The sequence below is a fragment of the Ambystoma mexicanum genome, chromosome 2p, assembly GCF_040938575.1.
Source record: "Ambystoma mexicanum isolate Mex_15411 chromosome 2p, UKY_AmexF1_1, whole genome shotgun sequence".
Lineage (NCBI taxonomy): Eukaryota > Metazoa > Chordata > Amphibia > Caudata > Ambystomatidae > Ambystoma > Ambystoma mexicanum.
Window position 1 is genome coordinate 160,317,679 of NC_090923.1, and position 21,068 is coordinate 160,338,746.

The 21,068-nt window shown below is 46.5% G+C and overlaps 1 protein-coding gene across 1 annotated transcript in view; it reads left to right on the forward strand.

Annotated features, from left to right (window-relative positions):
- Nucleotides 1-21,068, forward strand: part of C2PH3orf20 (chromosome 2p C3orf20 homolog) — a 746,030-nt gene that overhangs the window by 587,818 nt on the left and 137,144 nt on the right. The window lies entirely within an intron of this gene.

The window sequence follows — 21,068 nt, forward strand, 5'->3', positions numbered from 1 at the left end:
TGAACATCTCGCAACACTCTGTCGGTGAAATGGCGAGGCCCTCAACATCGGAAAAAATCAGCGCACCAACGACAAGCTCGCAAAAACCCTCGTCGGAGAAATCGACCCCACAACCGAATAAGGTAACAAACATTAATGGGGGGGGCCGAAGGTCTCGTACTCATAGTTCACCGGCAAATTCACCAAGCATCGCCCTGGAGGCTTTAAAAACCCTTAAAGAACAAGAAATACCAAGAACATGTAAACCAGACCAAGATACAAGCTGCGGGCCAAATCAACGGCAGCACCAGGAGAAAACTCGATTACAATCCCATAAATCGATAGGTAGTTACCGAAAGCCAAAGGAAAAGATACAAGAAAAGTTACGCGACTCAACACTCTTCAAATTAGAGCAAACCTCTGCAAAGGATACTTATCTAGTATTGAACCGAGGCACAGTCCTGAAATTGCTGCGAAAGATAAGCACGTTGCGGAATTTAAGATCAGCTGATCTTATACTTGTGGAACCATACCACCGGGACCACAGAGCCAAAGCCTACCTCCATGTGAAGAGTAAGGCAGCCTTTGATCTCTCCAGAGAAGTTGTAAAGGATCTCCATCGTATGGGCTTGAAAATAGAAAAACTTCGAATCCCAATGCCCTTACACCAAACCCACGAGAGAGAGAAAAATGGCGCGACCCTACATCATCCCGCAAAATACATCGCAGAAAAGACACCGTATAAACCCAAGTGGTCCTCAAGGACTAATGTAAGGGGAGAATTCAGGCCGTCTAACCATTATGAAAATAAAGAACATAGTAATTACAGGAACAGTCGACCCACAGATCCACCGAAAGCTCAAGGAATAAGTGACGAGAAGCAATACCAGGAAGAACTAGGCAAACAGACGAAAACAGTGCAGAACAAAGAGGGATCTCAATTGAAACCGTGGAAGTGGGTTCAAGACCTTATTGCCCGCCCCTCCAAAGCATAGCAATCACCATCGTGTTCCAACGCCACTATGGGACGGGAGGAAATGCCGCCCACTAAGCAAAAAGAACTACCCCTTCATATGGCATCGTGGAACACAAGAGGTCATCGCCATCTAATGACCGAAAGTGAGACTAACTTAGGAGCCTTCGATCTTATTTGCCTTCAAGAAACTTGGCTCCTGGGAAAACCGGCGTTAGACGGCTACGAAATTGAAGTTTCCCCAGCAACAAGGTCCTTACAGGGGCGACCATCGGCTGGCCTACTGACGGCAACCCGGGTAGGCTCAGGAATCTCGGGTATAAAGAAGATAGCTGAAGATTATGGCATGTTAACAACTCTAGTATCTTGGAATCACCGTCCCCGGGATCTAGCCATAGACGCTACATCAGAAGTAGCAATAATCAACCTATACTGGAACCCGGATAGAGTCTCCACTGAGGGCTTCTGTACGGAGATTGCGAATATCATCGATAAAATTACAATCGACCTAAAGGTCCCCCACGTAATAATATGCGGCGACTTGAATGCAAAATGTGTGACCGGCAAATACAAAAATGATAAGCCTTCCTATCCCGTGGCCGATGAAAGAGGTAAAGCGTGGTCAGAATTAATGAAATCACGTAAGCTGTACAATGTGGCAGAACTGGTGGAGGATAAATCCCAAATTCCAACATGGGAAAGGCCGGGTGCGGAGGCTACTCTCGATTACATTTTCATCACCGAAGGTTTGATCCCGTATCTGACGGACTTCACAGTATACCGGACACCAAAAAGTGACCACAATCAGCTGCAGATGTCCTGGGGCGGTCTTATGAAGGCAAGAAGGCACTACCTACCAGTGGTAAGCTCGAATATGCAGCAAAACCGACTTCGTCTCTCATCTAACAACGTGAGAGGGTTGGAAATTGCTCTAAAGCAAAAAGGGGGGGCCCCGCCGGAAAATCTAACAGAGGGAAGACCTGAATATGTATCGCTGCTTGTGCCCTACAAAACAAGTTTTGGAGGCAAGGTGAAAAACCCTCCAAATCATGTACACACGTTCAACCAAGAGGTGGTGACAAAAAGACTGGAGCTGAGAAAGCTAAAAAAGAAAGCGATCAAGGCAGGGAAGAGGGAGGCATGGACTGAATACCGCACTGGCGAGAAGATTTACAAGGCTTGGCTAAAACATCATCGCCAAACACTGTACCAGAAGGATGCGGAAGCCATGCTGGTAATTGGGGCGACGAGAAAGACCAAAGATTTTTGGACATTGCTCAGAAATAGAAATTGCCAAAAAGCGCCACCACTCTCGAGTTCAGTATCTGAACAAAACTGGATCTCCCACTACTCAGACTTATACCGCGCACCAGGGGACTCGCCCCACCAGATTCAAAAAGGAGGGGAATACCCATGGATTGATTTAGAGAATCAGGAAAACATCTTAAGAACAATTGCCAAGTTAAAAACTTCAAGGGCACCGGGCCCGGATGGACTGACAAATGTGGATATTAAAAAGTATCCATCAGCATGGGCAAATGCAATCTCCGAACTCTTTACCCAATGCCAGACCCAGAGGCAAGTTCCAAAATCCTGGACAGAGGCAATTCTAGTACCAGTATTTAAGCAGGGCGATAGAAACCAACCGGCTAACTACAGACCGATTGTACTTCTAGATATAATTGGTAAAATCTTTGCCTCGCTGCTGTTACAACACTTCAAGGACTGGGCCGCCATCTCCCCAGCCACGGACTGTTTCCAGACAGGATTCCAAAAAGGTACAGGAACGGCAATTAATCTTCTGATCCTGAGTATAATCAAGGCCAACGCAAAGAGAAGAGCTACTAAAGTTTACATGGCACTAATAGACCTCTCGCAGGCCTTCGATACAGTAGATCGTAATAAGCTATGGGCCAAACTGACAGCATGGAACTGTCCGCGACCAATTCTCGACCCCATCCTGGCGCTCCATACGGAAACATCGTTAAGGGTCCGTCTAAACCAGCAAGGGGCCCTCTCCGACATGATTTACACCAAACGGGGAGTCAAACAGGGATGCCCCCTGGCCCCGGCCCTGTTTATTGCATTTATTGGGGACTATTAAGAGTCTGAGAAAATGGTGCGAGCATTCCCTCCTAAAGTAGGAGGGGAGAAAGTGTCCAGGCTTTGGTATGCCGACGACCTGGTTCTACTGGACCAAACAGCAATCGGCCTTCAGCGCCAGTTGACCAACGTGGCGGCCTACATGAGCACGAACAATCTGCAAATCAACAAAACGAAAACCAAAATCCTGATACTCTCTAAATCAACAAAGAGCACAAAATCAACCTTCAGTTGGACTTTGGGACAAACTAAAATCGAAGTCATAACCGAATATAAATATCGCGGAGTAATGCTTGACAACACGCTCCGTGAAAACTCACTCCAAAACTCACTCTGGTCGAAAGTGCGAAACCTAACTTCTCAAATGCGGGCAGTCGATGGGAAATTTGGAAAATTCTCGTGGTTCCCCGCCCTACAATTCTACAAAACTAAAGTAGTTCCAACCATTACTTATGGCATGGCGGCAAACCTCAATCTCCCGGATGAACTATGGCCGCGCCTAGAAGGCTTCATTTGGAAATCAGTATTAGGCTTGCCTAAGTCAGCTCCCCTTCCAGCAATCCGTCGAGATTTAGGTTTGCTATCTCTTGGAGCGGTGGTGACCATATCTGCAATGCAACTATACAGGAAAATCCTGCTCCAAAGCTCCCCCCCAATTTTCAAAATCGTGGCGGCTGAATTACAAGGACGGAACTGCAAAGCCTTGGTGAATTGGGAAAAAAAATCAAGATCGCTATGGAGGCGGTAGTGTGTGATGAAGAAATACTGATTTCAAACCCATGCCGTGTCAAAACTAAGCTAGAGCAGCAAGATTGGATCTGTACAAACGAAAAAGCTCTTCTTTTCAAATCACTAAAGCACCTACCCCCTTCGCACAATCGCCTAAAGGAACCCTTAAAGTACTGTGACAAGTTGCCGGAAAAAAATCTAAGACGAACTTTTATGCGGGCACGGCTGAACTTACTGCCTACTAGAGAAATTCTATGTAGTAGAGCGCTGTCCCCATCAGCGGAGTGCCGTCTATGTAGTGTGCCGGACAATCGAGAATCACTCCGACATCTGTTAATGATTTGTCCAGCATTATCCTATGAGAGACAATCCTACCTGACACCACTCTTCAACGAAGCCAAGATGTTGGATGAGGAAACCTCCTGGTCACGGCTGATAGCCGGGGGCTCGGCTAAATGGTCCAGAACAGCCGCAAAATTTTTGACTGTCGCCCTGCAAAGAGCTAATGGGCCTAATTGCAAGAGCCTCCAGGTAGCCCCTGAGGAGGCACCCACGTTAAGCCCGCTCTCGAGTCTAGAGTAATGAAAGGAGTCCTCAGGAGTGGTGTCCTTAGGTAGTAAACAAACTGCGCAACAGGGAATGTGAACTTCGAAACATGTTTTGTAAAAACCTATGAGGTTATAAGCAAAAAAAAAAAAAAAAAATAGTGATTCATTGGTTTTCGACTTCTCGCTTTGATCATGATGCTGCATTGCTATTTATGATCTAGTATTTGGTTAAGTCATTGAGATGCTGTTATCCAGTTTGGGTTAGTTTGAGTTCGGGTCGGTTTTAGGGGAAGAGCCAAGTTTTCAGTAATTTGCGGAAACACATGAGGTCTTCAGTGAGTCGGATGTGGGGTGGGAGTGCGTTCTACAGCGTGGGGGCCATGGCTGAGAACGATGATCCACCTAACCTGACTGAGTTTGTTTTAGGTATGACTAGGAGGCCAGCTGAGCTTGATCTTAGAGTACGTGGAGGGTGATAGGGTTTTAGTTTGTCTTGAAGATATTGAAGTCTGGTTTTATGCAGTGCTCGGTGAGAAATGCATAAGGTTTTGAAGGTCACCCTTTGGGTAACCGGGAGACATTGCAGAGTTTTCAGGGCTGAGGAGATGTGGTCTCTCGGGCGAGCGCTAGTAGGAGTTTGGCTGCAGCGTTTTGTGCTCTTTGTAGTTTAGTCAGTTGGTATGCGTGGACTCCGAGGTAGAGGGGTTAGCGTAGTCCAGTCTTGATATAACAATTGATTGGACTGCAGAGAGTCTGTTGGGAAAGGAGAGGTATGGAAAAATGTGCCTATGTTTTTTTAAGGTGGTAGTGGCAGGACTTTGAGACGGTGTTGAATTTGGGCGAGAGTGTTAGGTCAGAGTCTAGGGTGCATCCAAGGTTTTTTACTGAATAAGAGGGAGTCGGTGAGTTGCCCATGGCAGATGGCCAGGGTAGTGGGTGTGGAAGAAGTTCAGAGTTGGCACATACCATGATTTCGGTTTTGGAGGGGTTTAGCAAGAGGTGATTTGTGGTGATCCAGAGCTCTATGTCGAGAAGGCAGGAAGCAAGGTCAGGTCGACAGTTGGGCTTTGAGTTCAGGAGTTTTAGAATTAGTTGAGTGTCATCAGCGTAGTTGTAACACAGGATGTTGTGTGAACGAATTATACGTGGGAGGGTGGCCAAGTAGAGATTGAACAGGAGGGCTGCTCCTTGTGGAACTCCTGTGTCAATTGGTCGGACTTGGGAGGAATAGGTGGAGAGTAGGGTTATTTGGTTCCTATTTTTGAGGAAGGATGCTATGCATTTGAGAGCGGTTCCACGAATTCCTAGGGAGTGGAGGCGGTCAAGGAAGATTGAGTGATTGATTGTGTCGAAGGCGGAAGATAGGTCAAGAAGGATTAATGCGGCGCATCCCGCGGAGTCTGCCGTGTTTTTAAGGTATTCCCAGATTGAGGTTAGGGTGGTTTCAGTTCCGTGTCGGGCTCTGAAACCTGATTGCGTGGGGTCTAGGAGATTGTTGGCTTCGACAAAGGCATTTAGTTGGGAGTAGGCGGTTCGGTCGATGAGTTTGTCAAGGAACCTTGTGTTTGAGATGGGGCAGTAGTTTTTGGGCTCGAGAGGGTCAAGGGAAGGTTTTTTTATTAAAAGTTAGACATGAACCGTTTTGAATGCGTCGGGAAAAATTCCTGAGGAAAGGGAGTCATTTATGATGGATCTTGCGTGTTCTCCTGCGCAGGTAGAAGTGAAAATTTCTTTGAGGGATGTGGCCGGGCAAGGGTCCAGCGGAGAGCCGGACTGTTTGCGGGCAGAGAGAAGTTTGAGGAATTGGTCGGGTGATATTGGACTAAAGGAGTCGAACGTCGGTTGGGTAGTGGTCGCAAGAAGGCACTACCTACCAGTGGTAAGCTCGAATATGCAGCAAAACCGACTTCGTCTCTCATCTAACAACGTGAGAGGGTTGGAAATTGCTCTAAAGCAAAAAGGGGGGGCCCCGCCGGAAAATCTAACAGAGGGAAGACCTGAATATGTATCGCTGCTTGTGCCCTACAAAACAAGTTTTGGAGGCAAGGTGAAAAACCCTCCAAATCATGTCCACACGTTCAACCAAGAGGTGGTGACAAAAAGACTGGAGCTGAGAAAGCTAAAAAAGAAAGCGATCAAGGCAGGGAAGAGGGAGGCATGGACTGAATACCGCACTGGCGAGAAGATTTACAAGGCTTGGCTAAAACATCATCGCCAAACACTGTACCAGAAGGATGCGGAAGCCATGCTGGTAATTGGGGCGACGAGAAAGACCAAAGATTTTTGGACATTGCTCAGAAATAGAAATTGCCAAAAAGCGCCACCACTCTCGAGTTCAGTATCTGAACAAAACTGGATCTCCCACTACTCAGACTTATACCGCGGACCAGGGGACTCGCCCCACCAGATTCAAAAAGGAGGGGAATACCCATGGATTGATTTAGAGAATCAGGAAAACATCTTAAGAACAATTGGCAAGTTAAAAACTTCAAGGGCACCGGGCCCGGATGGACTGACAAATGTGGATATTAAAAAGTATCCATCAGCATGGGCAAATGCAATCTCCGAACTCTTTACCCAATGCCAGACCCAGAGGCAAGTTCCAAAATCCTGGACAGAGGCAATTCTAGTACCAGTATTTAAGCAGGGCGATAGAAACCAACCGGCTAACTACAGACCGATTGTACTTCTAGATATAATTGGTAAAATCTTTGCCTCGCTGCTGTTACAACACTTCAAGGACTGGGCCGCCATCTCCCCAGCCACGGACTGTTTCCAGACAGGATTCCAAAAAGGTACAGGAACGGCAATTAATCTTCTGATCCTGAGTATAATCAAGGCCAACGCAAAGAGAAGAGCTACTAAAGTTTACATGGCACTAATAGACCTCTCGCAGGCCTTCGATACAGTAGATCGTAATAAGCTATGGGCCAAACTGACAGCATGGAACTGTCCGCGACCAATTCTCGACCCCATCCTGGCGCTCCATACGGAAACATCGTTAAGGGTCCGTCTAAACCAGCAAGGGGCCCTCTCCGACATGATTTACACCAAACGGGGAGTCAAACAGGGATGCCCCCTGGCCCCGGCCCTGTTTATTGCATTTATTGGGGACTATCAAGAGTCTGAGAAAATGGTGCGAGCATTCCCTCCTAAAGTAGGAGGGGAGAAAGTGTCCAGGCTTTGGTATGCCGACGACCTGGTTCTACTGGACCAAACAGCAATCGGCCTTCAGCGCCAGTTGACCAACGTGGCGGCCTACATGAGCATGAACAATCTGCAAATCAACAAAACCAAAACCAAAATCCTGATACTCTCTAAATCAACAAAGAGCACAAAATCAACCTTCAGTTGGACTTTGGGACAAACTAAAATCGAAGTCATAACCGAATATAAATATCTCGGAGTAATGCTTGACAACACGCTCCGTGAAAACTCACTCCAAAACTCACTCTGGTCGAAAGTGCGAAACCTAACTTCTCAAATGCGGGCAGTCGATGGGAAATTTGGAAAATTCTCGTGGTTCCCCGCCCTACAATTCTACAAAACTAAAGTAGTTCCAACCATTACTTATGGCATGGCGGCAAACCTCAATCTCCCGGATGAACTATGGCCGCGCCTAGAAGGCTTCATTTGGAAATCAGTATTAGGCTTGCCTAAGTCAGCTCCCCTTCCAGCAATCCGTCGAGATTTAGGTTTGCTATCTCTTGGAGCGGTGGTGACCATATCTGCAATGCAACTATACAGGAAAATCCTGCTCCAAAGCTCCCCCCCAATTTTCAAAATCGTGGCGGCTGAATTACAAGGACGGAACTGCAAAGCCTTGGTGAATTGGGAAAAAAAATCAAGATCGCTATGGAGGCGGTAGTGTGTGATGAAGAAATACTGATTTCAAACCCATGCCGTGTCAAAACTAAGCTAGAGCAGCAAGATTGGATCTGTACAAACGAAAAAGCTCTTCTTTTCAAATCACTAAAGCACCTACCCCCTTCGCACAATCGCCTAAAGGAACCCTTAAAGTACTGTGACAAGTTGCCGGAAAAAAATCTAAGACGAACTTTTATGCGGGCACGGCTGAACTTACTGCCTACTAGAGAAATTCTATGTAGTAGAGCGCTGTCCCCATCAGCGGAGTGCCGTCTATGTAGTGTGCCGGACAATCGAGAATCACTCCGACATCTGTTAATGATTTGTCCAGCATTATCCTATGAGAGACAATCCTACCTGACACCACTCTTCAACGAAGCCAAGATGTTGGATGAGGAAACCTCCTGGTCACGGCTGATAGCCGGGGGCTCGGCTAAATGGTCCAGAACAGCCGCAAAATTTTTGACTGTCGCCCTGCAAAGAGCTAATGGGCCTAATTGCAAGAGCCTCCAGGTAGCCCCTGAGGAGGCACCCACGTTAAGCCCGCTCTCGAGTCTAGAGTAATGAAAGGAGTCCTCAGGAGTGGTGTCCTTAGGTAGTAAACAAACTGCGCAACAGGGAATGTGAACTATGCAGCTAGGGAATGGCCTGACTATGAAATCATGATCGGAGGCGATTTGAATTGTTATCTATATCTAAAGAATACAACACGTCCCTCTTCTAGTAGTTCGGCCTATACGCAACAGGCCAAGGACAGAGGCCAGAAATTATTATCGCTCTTCCACTCATGGGGGATTTATCCAATTCAATTGGCTTCTCATTCCATTCAGTTCTCTTGGCAGCGAGGCCTATCCACCTCACTTATTGATTATTTATTTGCCTCGAAAGCATGCTCTGGGCTGCTTGAACCCATACAGATTTTAGATCTGGATATGAGTGATCATCATATGCTATATTCTCGCTTGCATATGGGGGGGGAATGTTATGTAGCTTCGGCCCCTGCAGCCCTAGTGTCATGTGACAGAAATAAAATATCTGTCAATTGGAATCCTGCCAGCTGCAGGAAGGTGTCATTTCTGGTAAGTAGGGATATTTTAGTGAATTGGGACGCTAAAGTTTCCACAGAGAATGCGACCAAAATTAACGCAATTAATGCTAAAATGATCCATATGCATTTGGTAGATGTTGCGAAAGATCCCTTGGGAAAGTCGAATATTGGGATTGCCCAGATCAATGTTATCCAGGTCGCATGTCTAAAAAAGCAAAGAAACTGCGATCTTCGCATACTAAGGAAGCGCATTATATGTCAGTATGCATACAATCGCCAAAAAAACATGATTGAGGCGCGTTATAAGCAACAGCTAACCCTGTTGCGTCGGGCAGCCCATATTCTAGCCAACCAACACATGATTGGCCTGCTGTGTAAAAAAAAAGTCCGAGACGTATGGGCCATTTTAAGAAATCCTGTAGGAAAAGCCGATCTTCGTATGGTGGCGGTTATTTTAGGCCCAGAATGGGAGGGGTTCTTTAGTTTGAAATTCTCTCTACCGGATAGGTATACTGAATCAGAGTGCATCCCGGTGCACTTGTCTCTTCCGGTGATCTGTCCTTGGGAAGTAAAGGATATTATATGGGCAATTGAGCAACTAAATCCATCAAAAGCTGCCGGCCCTGATGGGCTGCCCCCTTGTGTGTACAAATCCGATCCCCATTTTTGGGCTAGGTATTTACTGTCATGTTATCAGTCGATTAATCACACCGGGATCATTCCAGCATCATGGCTTATAGCCATTATCATTCCCATACATAAAAAGGGGGTGTTAAGCAATCCCGCGAATTTCAGACCTATTGCTTTGATCGACACCGCGGCGAAAATTTTTACACGACTAATTTTGGTTGATTTAGAAAATCATATAAGGAACCTTAATATCTTGTCTAAAGCTCAGGTAGGTTTTCGTAGGGCAATGGGTACCCAATTAAATGCCTCAATCTTAGCACACTTAAGGAGAGCTGTGCACGGAGAATCTAAGGGCACCATTTATATGGCTGCCATTGATCTCACATGTGCTTTCGACAATGTCCTTCGAGCTCGCCTTTGGCTCAAGATGTTGGCTTATGGCATTCCATCCACCTTGGTGGCCCTAATTGCTGCCCTTCATACAAACACCTCATGTCAAATTCGGATTAATGCTAAGGGGCTCCTTTCTGCTAATATTCCTACGAGAATAGGGGTCAAACAGGGATGTAATCTGGCCGCAACTCTATTCAATCTATATCTCGCAGATATTGAGAATCTATGGAAAGAGACTAATTCATTTCCCGTAATACTGGGTACCATGCGTTTGCATTGGTTAGCCTTTGCTGATGATATTATTCTATTCGACAGAGTCCCTTTTGGTCTGCAGAACAAACTAAATACATTCTACGAATATTGTCTGCTGAATAACATGACAGTTAACCCGGCGAAATCCCATATTATGATTTTCACGGCTAAAAAAAACTGCCTAGATTTACATTCACTATCAATCAGCAGTCCATTGCTAGGAAGGACGCGGTCATTTACCTGGGCTATCACTTGTCTAACGGGAACTCACTTGAGGGATGGCGGGCCTTGTTGAAAGCGAAGCTTGGCCCGCTAATGGGACAAATGCGAATAATTTACGCTAAATACTGTAGCTTTTCTCTCTTGCCCCTCATTCAATTCTACACGATGAAAATAGAGCCCATCTTGCTTTATACTCTTGATATATGCCTGCTGAAGTTGGGGCCCTTGTTAAACCAGATTCAAGGTCAACTCTGGAAGAAAATTCTAGGGCTACCAAGTTATCTACCAAATTCCATCATATTACACGAGTTGGGACTCTATTCTTTAGCCGACAAATATCTTTGGAGGAAGGTAAATGCCTTTTGTAAAGTTCTTTTGCCTCCCCCTAACTCACTCTATGAGGAGTTTCAGATAATGTTGGAAAAAAATTGCCCGGCTTCGGTTCGGGAAGCAAAGGAAGAAATAATGGAGACTCTGGAGTCGCTTAATATGACTATGAAAGATTTGACTAGAACTCCAAGTAAAGTTAGAACTCGCTTCTTTTGCAACTCTTGGGCTCAAAATTCTGACAAGATTGGGGGTTACTCCTCCTTCACGACCTATGCAATGTTTAGACACGCTGTTATTCCAAGGTTGCCCTATATCCTATGTTTTCCGGAAAAAAGGGCCAGACAGACTTATATGCGGTTCCGTTTGGATCTTATCCACACGGGAGCGCGCATTCGGTCTTGGGCCGGGTATGGGGAGTTGGCAAAGAGGCATGGATGTCGATTTTGTCTGAATAGGTCTGAAAATGAAACGCTAGAACATCTATTTATTTACTGTAAATTTTTTGCGAATCAAAGATTGTACTGTTTGGCTTCTCTGTTCTTTTCTTACTCGAGCTTTGAAGCCAACTTAATATGGATAAGATGCATGCAGGGATCCTCGAATGCCATTATTTTAGCAACTCTTAGACTTGTTACATTGATTGAAGAACAGCTGTTGCCGATGAATTATGTAAGTTTTAACAGCATAGGTTTGGCCCACCCGCATAGGTAAGAAATTTTGAACGTTATAATTAGTTGGTATCTGTACTTACTGCCGTATTTGTTTCTGTTTTTTTGTGTTGTTGAATTTTGATTGATTGCTTGTTGCGGCTTTCTTCTTTCTTTCTTCTCTTTTGCCCTATTATCTGTAAGGGTGTTTTGAGTGGACGTCGGCCTGTTATGATGTATACGTCTAGAGTATATTGTAGAGGTCTTATGATTGTACACACAGTGTCTTGGTATACTTGAAAGGTTTTATCTCAATGTCTTTTTAGAGTAAATGAAATTTGGTTGTATTCGTTTTATGTACATAATAGGCTTTTTTAATGTATTTTTATGTTTATTAATATTTGTAAAGGTGTAAAGTAAATTTACTACCGAAACAATAATAAAAAAAAAATAAAAAAAACCTATGAGGTTATAAGCAAAAAAAAAAAAAAAAAATAGTGATTAATTGGTTTTCGACTTCTCGCTTTGATCATGATGCTGCATTGCTATTTATGATCTAGTATTTGGTTAAGTCATTGAGATGCTGTTATCCAGTTTGGGTTAGTTTGAGTTCGGGTCGGTTTTAGGGGAAGAGCCAAGTTTTCAGTAATTTGCGGAAACACATGAGGTCTTCAGTGAGTCGGATGTGGGGTGGGAGTGCGTTCTACAGCGTGGGGGCCATGGCTGAGAACGATGATCCACCTAACCTGACTGAGTTTGTTTTAGGTATGACTAGGAGGCCAGCTGAGCTTGATCTTAGAGTACGTGGAGGGTGATAGGGTTTTAGTTTGTCTTGAAGATATTGAAGTCTGGTTTTATGCAGTGCTCGGTGAGAAATGCATAAGGTTTTGAAGGTCACCCTTTGGGTAACCGGGAGACATTGCAGAGTTTTCAGGGCTGAGGAGATGTGGTCTCTCGGGCGAGCGCTAGTAGGAGTTTGGCTGCAGCGTTTTGTGCTCTTTGTAGTTTAGTCAGTTGGTATGCGTGGACTCCGAGGTAGAGGGGTTAGCGTAGTCCAGTCTTGATATAACAATTGATTGGACTGCAGAGAGTCTGTTGGGAAAGGAGAGGTATGGAAAAATGTGCCTATGTTTTTTTAAGGTGGTAGTGGCAGGACTTTGAGACGGTGTTGAATTTGGGCGAGAGTGTTAGGTCAGAGTCTAGGGCGCATCCAAGGTTTTTTACTGAATAAGAGGGAGTCGGTGAGTTGCCCATGGCAGATGGCCAGGGTAGTGGGTGTGGAAGAAGTTCAGAGTTGGCACATACCATGATTTCGGTTTTGGAGGGGTTTAGCAAGAGGTGATTTGTGGTGATCCAGAGCTCTATGTCGAGAAGGCAGGAAGCAAGGTCAGGTCGACAGTTGGGCTTTGAGTTCAGGAGTTTTAGAATTAGTTGAGTGTCATCAGCGTAGTTGTAACACAGGATGTTGTGTGAACGAATTATACGTGGGAGGGTGGCCATGTAGAGATTGAACAGGAGGGCTGCTCCTTGTGGAACTCCTGTGTCAATTGGTCGGACTTGGGAGGAATAGGTGGAGAGTAGGGTTATTTGGTTCCTATTTTTGAGGAAGGATGCTATGCATTTGAGAGCGGTTCCACGAATTCCTAGGGAGTGGAGGCGGTCAAGGAAGATTGAGTGATTGATTGTGTCGAAGGCAGAAGATAGGTCAAGAAGGATTAATGCGGTGCATCCCGCGGAGTCTGCCGTGTTTTTAAGGTATTCCCAGATTGAGGTTAGGGTGGTTTCAGTTCCGTGTCGGGCTCTGAAACCTGATTGCGTGGGGTCTAGGAGATTGTTGGCTTCGACAAAGGCATTTAGTTGGGAGTAGGCGGTTCGGTCGATGAGTTTGGCAAGGAACCTTGTGTTTGAGATGGGGCAGTAGTTTTTGGGCTCGAGAGGGTCAAGGGAAGGTTTTTTTATTAAAAGTTAGACATGAACCGTTTTGAATGCGTCGGGAAAAATTCCTGAGGAAAGGGAGTCATTTATGATGGATCTTGCGTGTTCTCCTGCGCAGGTAGAAGTGAAAATTTCTTTGAGGGATGTGGCCGGGCAAGGGTCCAGCGGAGAGCCGGACTGTTTGCGGGCAGAGAGAAGTTTGAGGAATTGGTCGGGTGATATTGGACTAAAGGAGTCGAACGTCGGTTGGGTAGTGGTCGCCGGCGGTGGGTTGGCTGATATGGGGGGTATGGGTGGTGGGTTGCCTGGTGGGTGTAGGGGAGCTTGTTTGTTGGTTAGGGCCTTTGTTCTTTCGAGAGCTGTGGTGTAAAAGTGGAGGGAGAGTGAGTCACACAGCGATTGTGAGGGGGTCGGGACGGTGAATTCGGTTTGGTGAATTCGGTGATGATTTTGTGAAGTTCTTTGCTGGGGTTTTTACAGTTTAGGAATCGGGAGTTGTAGTGGGCTTTTTTTGCTTTCCAGATTTCGGCCTTGTACTGATGAAGGTGCCGTGCCAAGGTGGATCTGCTCAGGGGAGTTTTGTCTTTCTGCCATTTGCGTTCTAGGTATTTATATAGTTGTTTACTGGTCTTCAATTCAGGTGTGAACCAACTAGGGAAAAGGCCACGGTGGGCTGATGGTTTGCAAGAGGGTGTGAGGGGCATTAGTGAGGTGTTGAGCCATGAGTCAAAGGCGTTGGGGGATAGTTGATTATTGAGTAGGCAGGGAGGCGGAGAAGAATGGAGGAGTGCGTTGGCTAGGTCAGGAAGAATTATTTGTTTCTTCCAGCATTTGCGTAGATTTGGAGGTTCGGGTTCGGGTACGGCAAGCGGGTCGAGTGAGAGAATGGCGTAAGAAACCATGAAGTGATCAGACCAGATGATAGGGGTGGGGGGGGTTTAGATGTATCCGGTTGTGGGAGCTGAAAATGGCATCAAGAGTGTGTCCTTTATAGTGAGTCGGGCGGTTTATGTGCGGTTGGAGGTTAATTGCATCTAGGCCGTCAACCAGACAGTGTGTCATAGGGTTGGTGGGAATGTCGAGCCATATGTTGAAGTCTCCTAGAAGGGTGAGGTTGGGATGGTTTAGTTGAAGGGTGGCGATAGAGTCACAGAGGTTGTTTGCAAATTGTCTATCGTAGCCAGGGGGTCTGTAGATTATTAGGAAGCTGTGTGAGAACGAAGGGGAAAGGGATAGTTTAACGAGGAGTAATTCGCAGGAAGGAATGGAAGGTTGGTTGTCGACGATTGAGGCATGGAAGTGAGACTTGAAGACGAATGCTATTCCTCCTCCTCTAGATCGACGGTTCAGTGGGATGAGGGAGTAGTGAGGGGGGAAGGCTTCATTGGTGATAGGGGCGAAGTCGTCAGAGAACCAGGTTTCGGTGATGAAGACCAGGTCTGATTTGTCAGAGGTGAGGAGGTCAAAGATGCTGTGTCTGTTTTTTGTTACGGATCGGGCATTAAATAGGATGCAATTCACTTCGGTAGATTAGGTTGGCATCGTAGCTGCAGAGATGGGGTTGGGGGAGGGTGGAAACTGGAGAGCGAGAGGTTGGGGTGGTTGATGGTGGATGGGAAGAGTGGTCGAGCAGAAACGGTGGTGGGTTTCGGGTGGGAGTGGCTGGATGCGTGTGTTAGGGTGATTGGGTTTGGCACGGGGGATTTGAAGGAGGGGTGTGGGGGGGTTAGGAGTTTCAGTTGTGGTCGGTGAGAAATCGAGGGAGAGGGGCTTTAGGCAGGGTGAGGCGTGGGGGGAGGGTGGTGATTGGGGGGATGAGGTGGTGGGTCGAGACAGGGGAGGCGATGAGTGCTGAGCGATTGAGGGGGACCAGGTACGTTTCCTCTTTAGTGTCTTTGTTGTGATTGGTGTGTGCGAGAGGGTAGGTGGTCAGAGGGGGAGAGGGATGAGGCTTCTGCTCTTGCTAGGGCTAGGCGTGCCCTTTTTAGGGAGGGGAAAGGGTGCGGTCGGGGGGATGATGGTGGGGGTTGATGGGAAAAGCGGGGGGTGCATGATTGCTGTGCAGGGTGTGCCTGGTAGGCTAGTGAGGGGAGCGGGTATGATCATAGTAGGCTGATCGGTGGAGGGGTTCGGAGGAGCAGTGGTTTTAGGGTGGTTGGCTCTCCATCGTGCCCCTCTGGCTTGTTGTTTGGAAAGGGGATGGGTAGGGGATGTGGTGGAGGGTGGGATGATTTGGGGGGTGGGGACGGGAGGCAGGACTGCCAGGAGGGCTGGGCGGTGCACGGGTGTCGCTTCTGGCAGACCTTGACGGATTGGGTGCACTCAGGGTTATTTACTGTGATATAGATAGGTTGGAAAAATTTTGTTCACAACGACCCACTTTAGCTATAACACTGAATGTTAATTGTTCACTCTTTCTGTGATTAACAGTACCACTGTAGTACATCCTGTGGGCTACAGCCCAGTGCCACAATTCCTGCGTCTCTCTGGAAAGCGCCGTAGATCTGGTGCCCACCTGCTTGTAGATGTAAAAGATTGTGGTGGTATCGTCAGTGAAGACCCTCACCACTTTGCCTTTGAGGGACGGAAGGACTGACTTGAGAGCCCAAAACTCTTTAATAACTGGGATCGTCCCCCAAGACACTTTCTGCTGGGACATAGTGTAGGCTGAAAGTGCAGCTAAGTGAACCTTTAGTGAATTGAATACAAGACCCGAGTACAGCAGGTGAGTCGGGTATAACATTGAGTCGGGTATAACACAATGTGAAGAGGAACATTCAATCGGATTGATGCCCTTGGTATTACACCATATGACAATACTCCATTTATTGGAGTAGAAATGTCCGTGTTAGGTTTCCTTGCCTCAGAGTATATCCATGCATCTCTGAGAAAGCTGGAGATGCCCAATTTCAGCAGCCAGGCCATTAATTTGAGCATTCGAGGGCATGGATGGAGCGTTTCCCCCCTGTCCCGAGAAAACATGTTGTAAGGGCAAGGCAGTTTCAGAGGAAAGACATTTCCATCAGATGGGAGAACCAGGGTTGGTGTGCCCATAACTGTGCCACAAGAATCATAGTAACTGGTTCCTGGTGCATCTTGTGCACAATCTTGTTGAGCAGGGGAGTTGGGTGGCGGATGGTGGGGGGAGAAACGTGAACAAATCTCCCTGACCATGTTATCCAGAGACCGTTCCCCTTGGATTAGTTCTGATGGCACCTGGAGGTGTAATCTGGGCATTGTGAATTTTCCAGAGTTGCAAACAAGTCGAACTCTGGGAAACCCCATTCTGCGAACACGTTGGAGACTATGTCTTCATGTAGTCGGCATTCGTGCTCTAAGGGCAGTGGGAAGTCCCGGCTGAGCAAGTCTGCCAGAAGATTGAGTTCCCCTGGAACGTGTTCAGACAATAGAAACATCTTGATTTTGAGAGCCCACTTCCAAATGTTCCAAGATAGTTTGGACAGCCCTGGAGAATGATTGCCCCCCTGCTTGTTCAGATAGTACATGGCTGTGGTGCTGTCCTTGAGGACCAGTGCTGTCTTTCCCTGTAGCTGCGACTGAAAGGCTTTCAGTGCTTTGAACACTGCTAGTAGCTCCAACAGGTTTAAGTGGTTGGAAGCTACCACTGGGGGCCAAACCCTGTGCACCGTCTGATCAATGTGAGCCCCCCCACCACCGTCGTGAGTGTGGCTTCTACTGCGGGGGTGGTTAAGGTCTTCCCCCTTCAAGAGGTTTTCCCTCAACCACCACCTCAGAGAGAGAACAAGGGCTACCGAGACAACCACTAGATCGTCCCATAGTCCGCTGGACTGACCACTGGCTGTTTAGCCACTCTTGCATGGGGTGCAGACGCGCGTGAGGAACCAAGTAAATGCAGGACGCCATCATACCTAGCAGTCACATGGCCTTGCGTACCGTCCCCTCGCGTCCGACTACATACTGAGGGATTTGAAACAGCATGTTTTGCACCCTCTCGTTGGAGGGGAAGACAAGTCGTCTTCTGTCTGAATAAGAGCCCCTAGAAACTGCTCGACTTGGCTGCGGTTGGGGCTGGATTTCTTCTCGTTTATGGAGAATCCCAGACTGAATAAAAGGTTGACCATCCTTTGAGTATTTGCTAGGCATGTTTCGTAGGAGTCCGCTGTTATGAGCCAGTCGTCGAGGTAAGGATAAACTGGTATGGATTGCCTGCGCGGGTGAGCCTCTGCCAGTACCTTTGTAAATACCCTTGGGGCCGAGGCAATGTCGAAGGGAAGGACCTTGAACCGATAGGGCTCATGATAGAGGGCAAGCACTAGGTACTCTGTGTGCGGGCAACATTGAAATATGAAAGTATGCATCTTTCATGTCCAATGTTGCCATGTACTACCCTTATGAGAAGAGGAATTTCTTCTTGCAGCGTCACCATACAAAACTTTAGGGGTTTGACAAACTTGTTCGCTGGGTGCAAGTCTAGAACAGGGTGCACGGTTAGATCCTTTTTGGTAACAAGGAAGTACACTGAATAAATATCCTTGTTTACCTGTAGAACAGGGACGACTTTGTTAGCGCACTTATCCTGCAGGATCTGCACCTCAGGCGCCTGGATTTTGGTGGTCTGTACGAGGAGGTGGCCGGCTGAACTCTAAACAGTACCCATAAGTGACGGTCTTGAGCACCCACTGGTCTGATATGATCCCCTCACATGCATGCAGGAATGAGGTTAATTGTCCCCCGACTGAAGAGGCATGGGAATTGACCCGGACGCGAGTCATTTTTGGCCAGAGGCCAGGGACCCTCTAGGGATGGCATTGCGACCCCTTCCCTGACGTGGTCCTCTTGGAGGGAAAGTGGTGGTGTTAGAACCTTGTCCCGAAGACCAATTGTTCCCTGAGTCATACTGATTATGTGGGGAACATTGATACGATTGTCTGCGAAAGGAGCGGCGAGAACTTCCCCATCTTTGTTGAAAAGGTCTTTGTGTAATATGGTTCAAAGATTCGAGGGTCCCATGTTCATTTTTGGCAGTCTCCAGTACATCGTCCACTGCTTTCCCAAACAGATTGGAATCTTCCACGGGTTTGTTAATCAATGATGCACGATTCTCGGGCTTAAACCTGGAATTTCTCAGCCAGGCATGGCACTTTAAACAAATCTTTAAACACAGATTGTGCCAAATCTGGATGCCCAGGTCTAGGCTCCACCACTATTCCACCACTCCACCACTATTTTCAAGTGGGCCTAGGCATCCTCGTAGTGCACCACCTTCATTGCGACTGTTTTTTGGTAAAACTGGCGCAATAGAGAAATCTCGGCAGCACTTTCGATAAATAACAGCATAATCATTATTTTACGAAAGTGCTGCCGAGAAGACGGGTATGCATGAGCACCTTCCTTAAATATCGACATATTCATTATTTAATGAAATTGCTGCCCAGAAAAGTACACTCCTCTTTCACCTCATTAACAGCATTGGGATTTAAACGTGTCTTCCACATGGTTGGCTATCATGTTGTCTCACTAGTGTGAGCTCCTTATTTCCAGAATTCATGGCTCTGCCAGTGTACTGTCCCATTCCATGCTGCAGTACTCTGGTCGAAGGAGAGATTTCTTCCCTCCTTCCACCACAGTACTGCAGCATGGAATGGGACATTTGTCTGTGCTGTATTTGCGCAGCACATTTGTTTTATGTAATATATTTATATTTTTTACATTTTTTTTATTACTGTCCCACCTATCTCACCCCCCAAACAATATAATTGGCCACCCATTGGCACTGTGATCGGCTTCCTGTGGCACTCCTCCACAATACCGGCACCAAAATAGTACCGTAATTGTGTGCCACTTTAGCGCACATTTGAAAGTGGAGGAGTGCTACAAGAATACCTGTCTTAAGTGGCTGGTAAAGAATTTGCCCGTTGCTAGATTGGTTTCCCACCCATCCTAGCAACCGCCACATAATATTCCATAAGTGGCGCATTTATACCGACTTCGGAAGAACGCGCCAACTTCAGAATAGGTCTTCATTACCGAAACGAATTGGGCCCTGATTGAGTAAGAGAGCAGTCATTTACCAGATCTTAATGATCCAGAGTTGCCATATTCCACAAGTGGTGATCGCGGCCTGTTTCATGGGGATTTAGGACTACATACTATTGTATTTGCTGTTTCTGTATATATGCTTGTATCATTTTTAATTGCTGTTGCTTTTTATGGATCTTTGTATCTGAAATTAATTAATTCTGACTGACTAACTTATTTGAGGAGATGACGAGTGGGCCACGCATTTTAATCCGATTATGTGGGCAAGGACCATCGAAAGAGCCTGAAAAGCAGCTCTTTGCTACCGGGCATTAACATTGCTTAAGGGTTGGTAAGTTTGGGTGCAGTGCTTTCATGAACCTTGTGTTCAGATACCTTCTCAAATAAACTGGCAAGAGTCTAGTCAGTCACTATGGCTGAGCCGATTAGCAAATCTGCAGCGACTCTGAATAGCCCTTTAGACAGACGGGGCAGTGAAAACGACAGAAACCATTATGGACTTCTATATTTTGATCTCGAATAAATACAATAGGCATATCTCCATATGCACTCTATATGTTGATTAAAGCACTTAGATACAGCTCGTTCAGGTGTAAACCACATCTGAATAATTCTTTATGGTCTAGCAATGGCCATTTCTAGGGTCTACTGGATCTTATTCATTATTCATTCTATTTCTAATAGAGAGCCAGCAATCTAGGCCTTGGCTGTGGGAGAAAGTTGCCAAGAGAAATTTCAAGTGGTCATGCTTGATTCAGAGCTTTTAATCAGTCACTGTAGTTCTTGAAAGGTTCCAGATGTGGGAAATCGTTATTGAGTTATGAATTTTTTACTAGATAGGTCCTCAAGTGGATGTTAGTTAACCCATTATGAACATCAAACTGACCAACAGTCTGACAAAATGAAGGAAGAAGATAGTTTGTAGAGAGATACTTGTGTGAGGCAAATTTGGCTTAACAGGTGTGTTTAACATGGTTAACACTTTAGCGGGTAAAAAATAATTTGCGAGTATCAAGATAAGGGCTAGCCAGCTGAATTCCTATATGGTTTGTTGACAGGCCCTTTAGTAGTCCCTTCTCCCTTTCCATGGCAGTCATTGAAAAGTGGAGGTGAAAAAAAGATGCCTGCCATGAAACGGGGAGAAGGGACTACATGTAGTCCCTTCTCCCTTTCCATGGCGGCTATTGCCGGGCGATGATGCACCGGGATCACTAGTGTTCAGAGAACAGAGAAGGACAGAGAAGCCCAGGTAAGTGGAGTGGGGGAGAGGAGATGTGGAAATGATGGGTGGGGATTGGGCAAAGGGGATGCTGGGGTATCTGCCGGGGGAAGATAGCAGCCTCTAGCTCTGTTATGAGGCTCCTCATTGGCTGGTACTAATATACAATGAG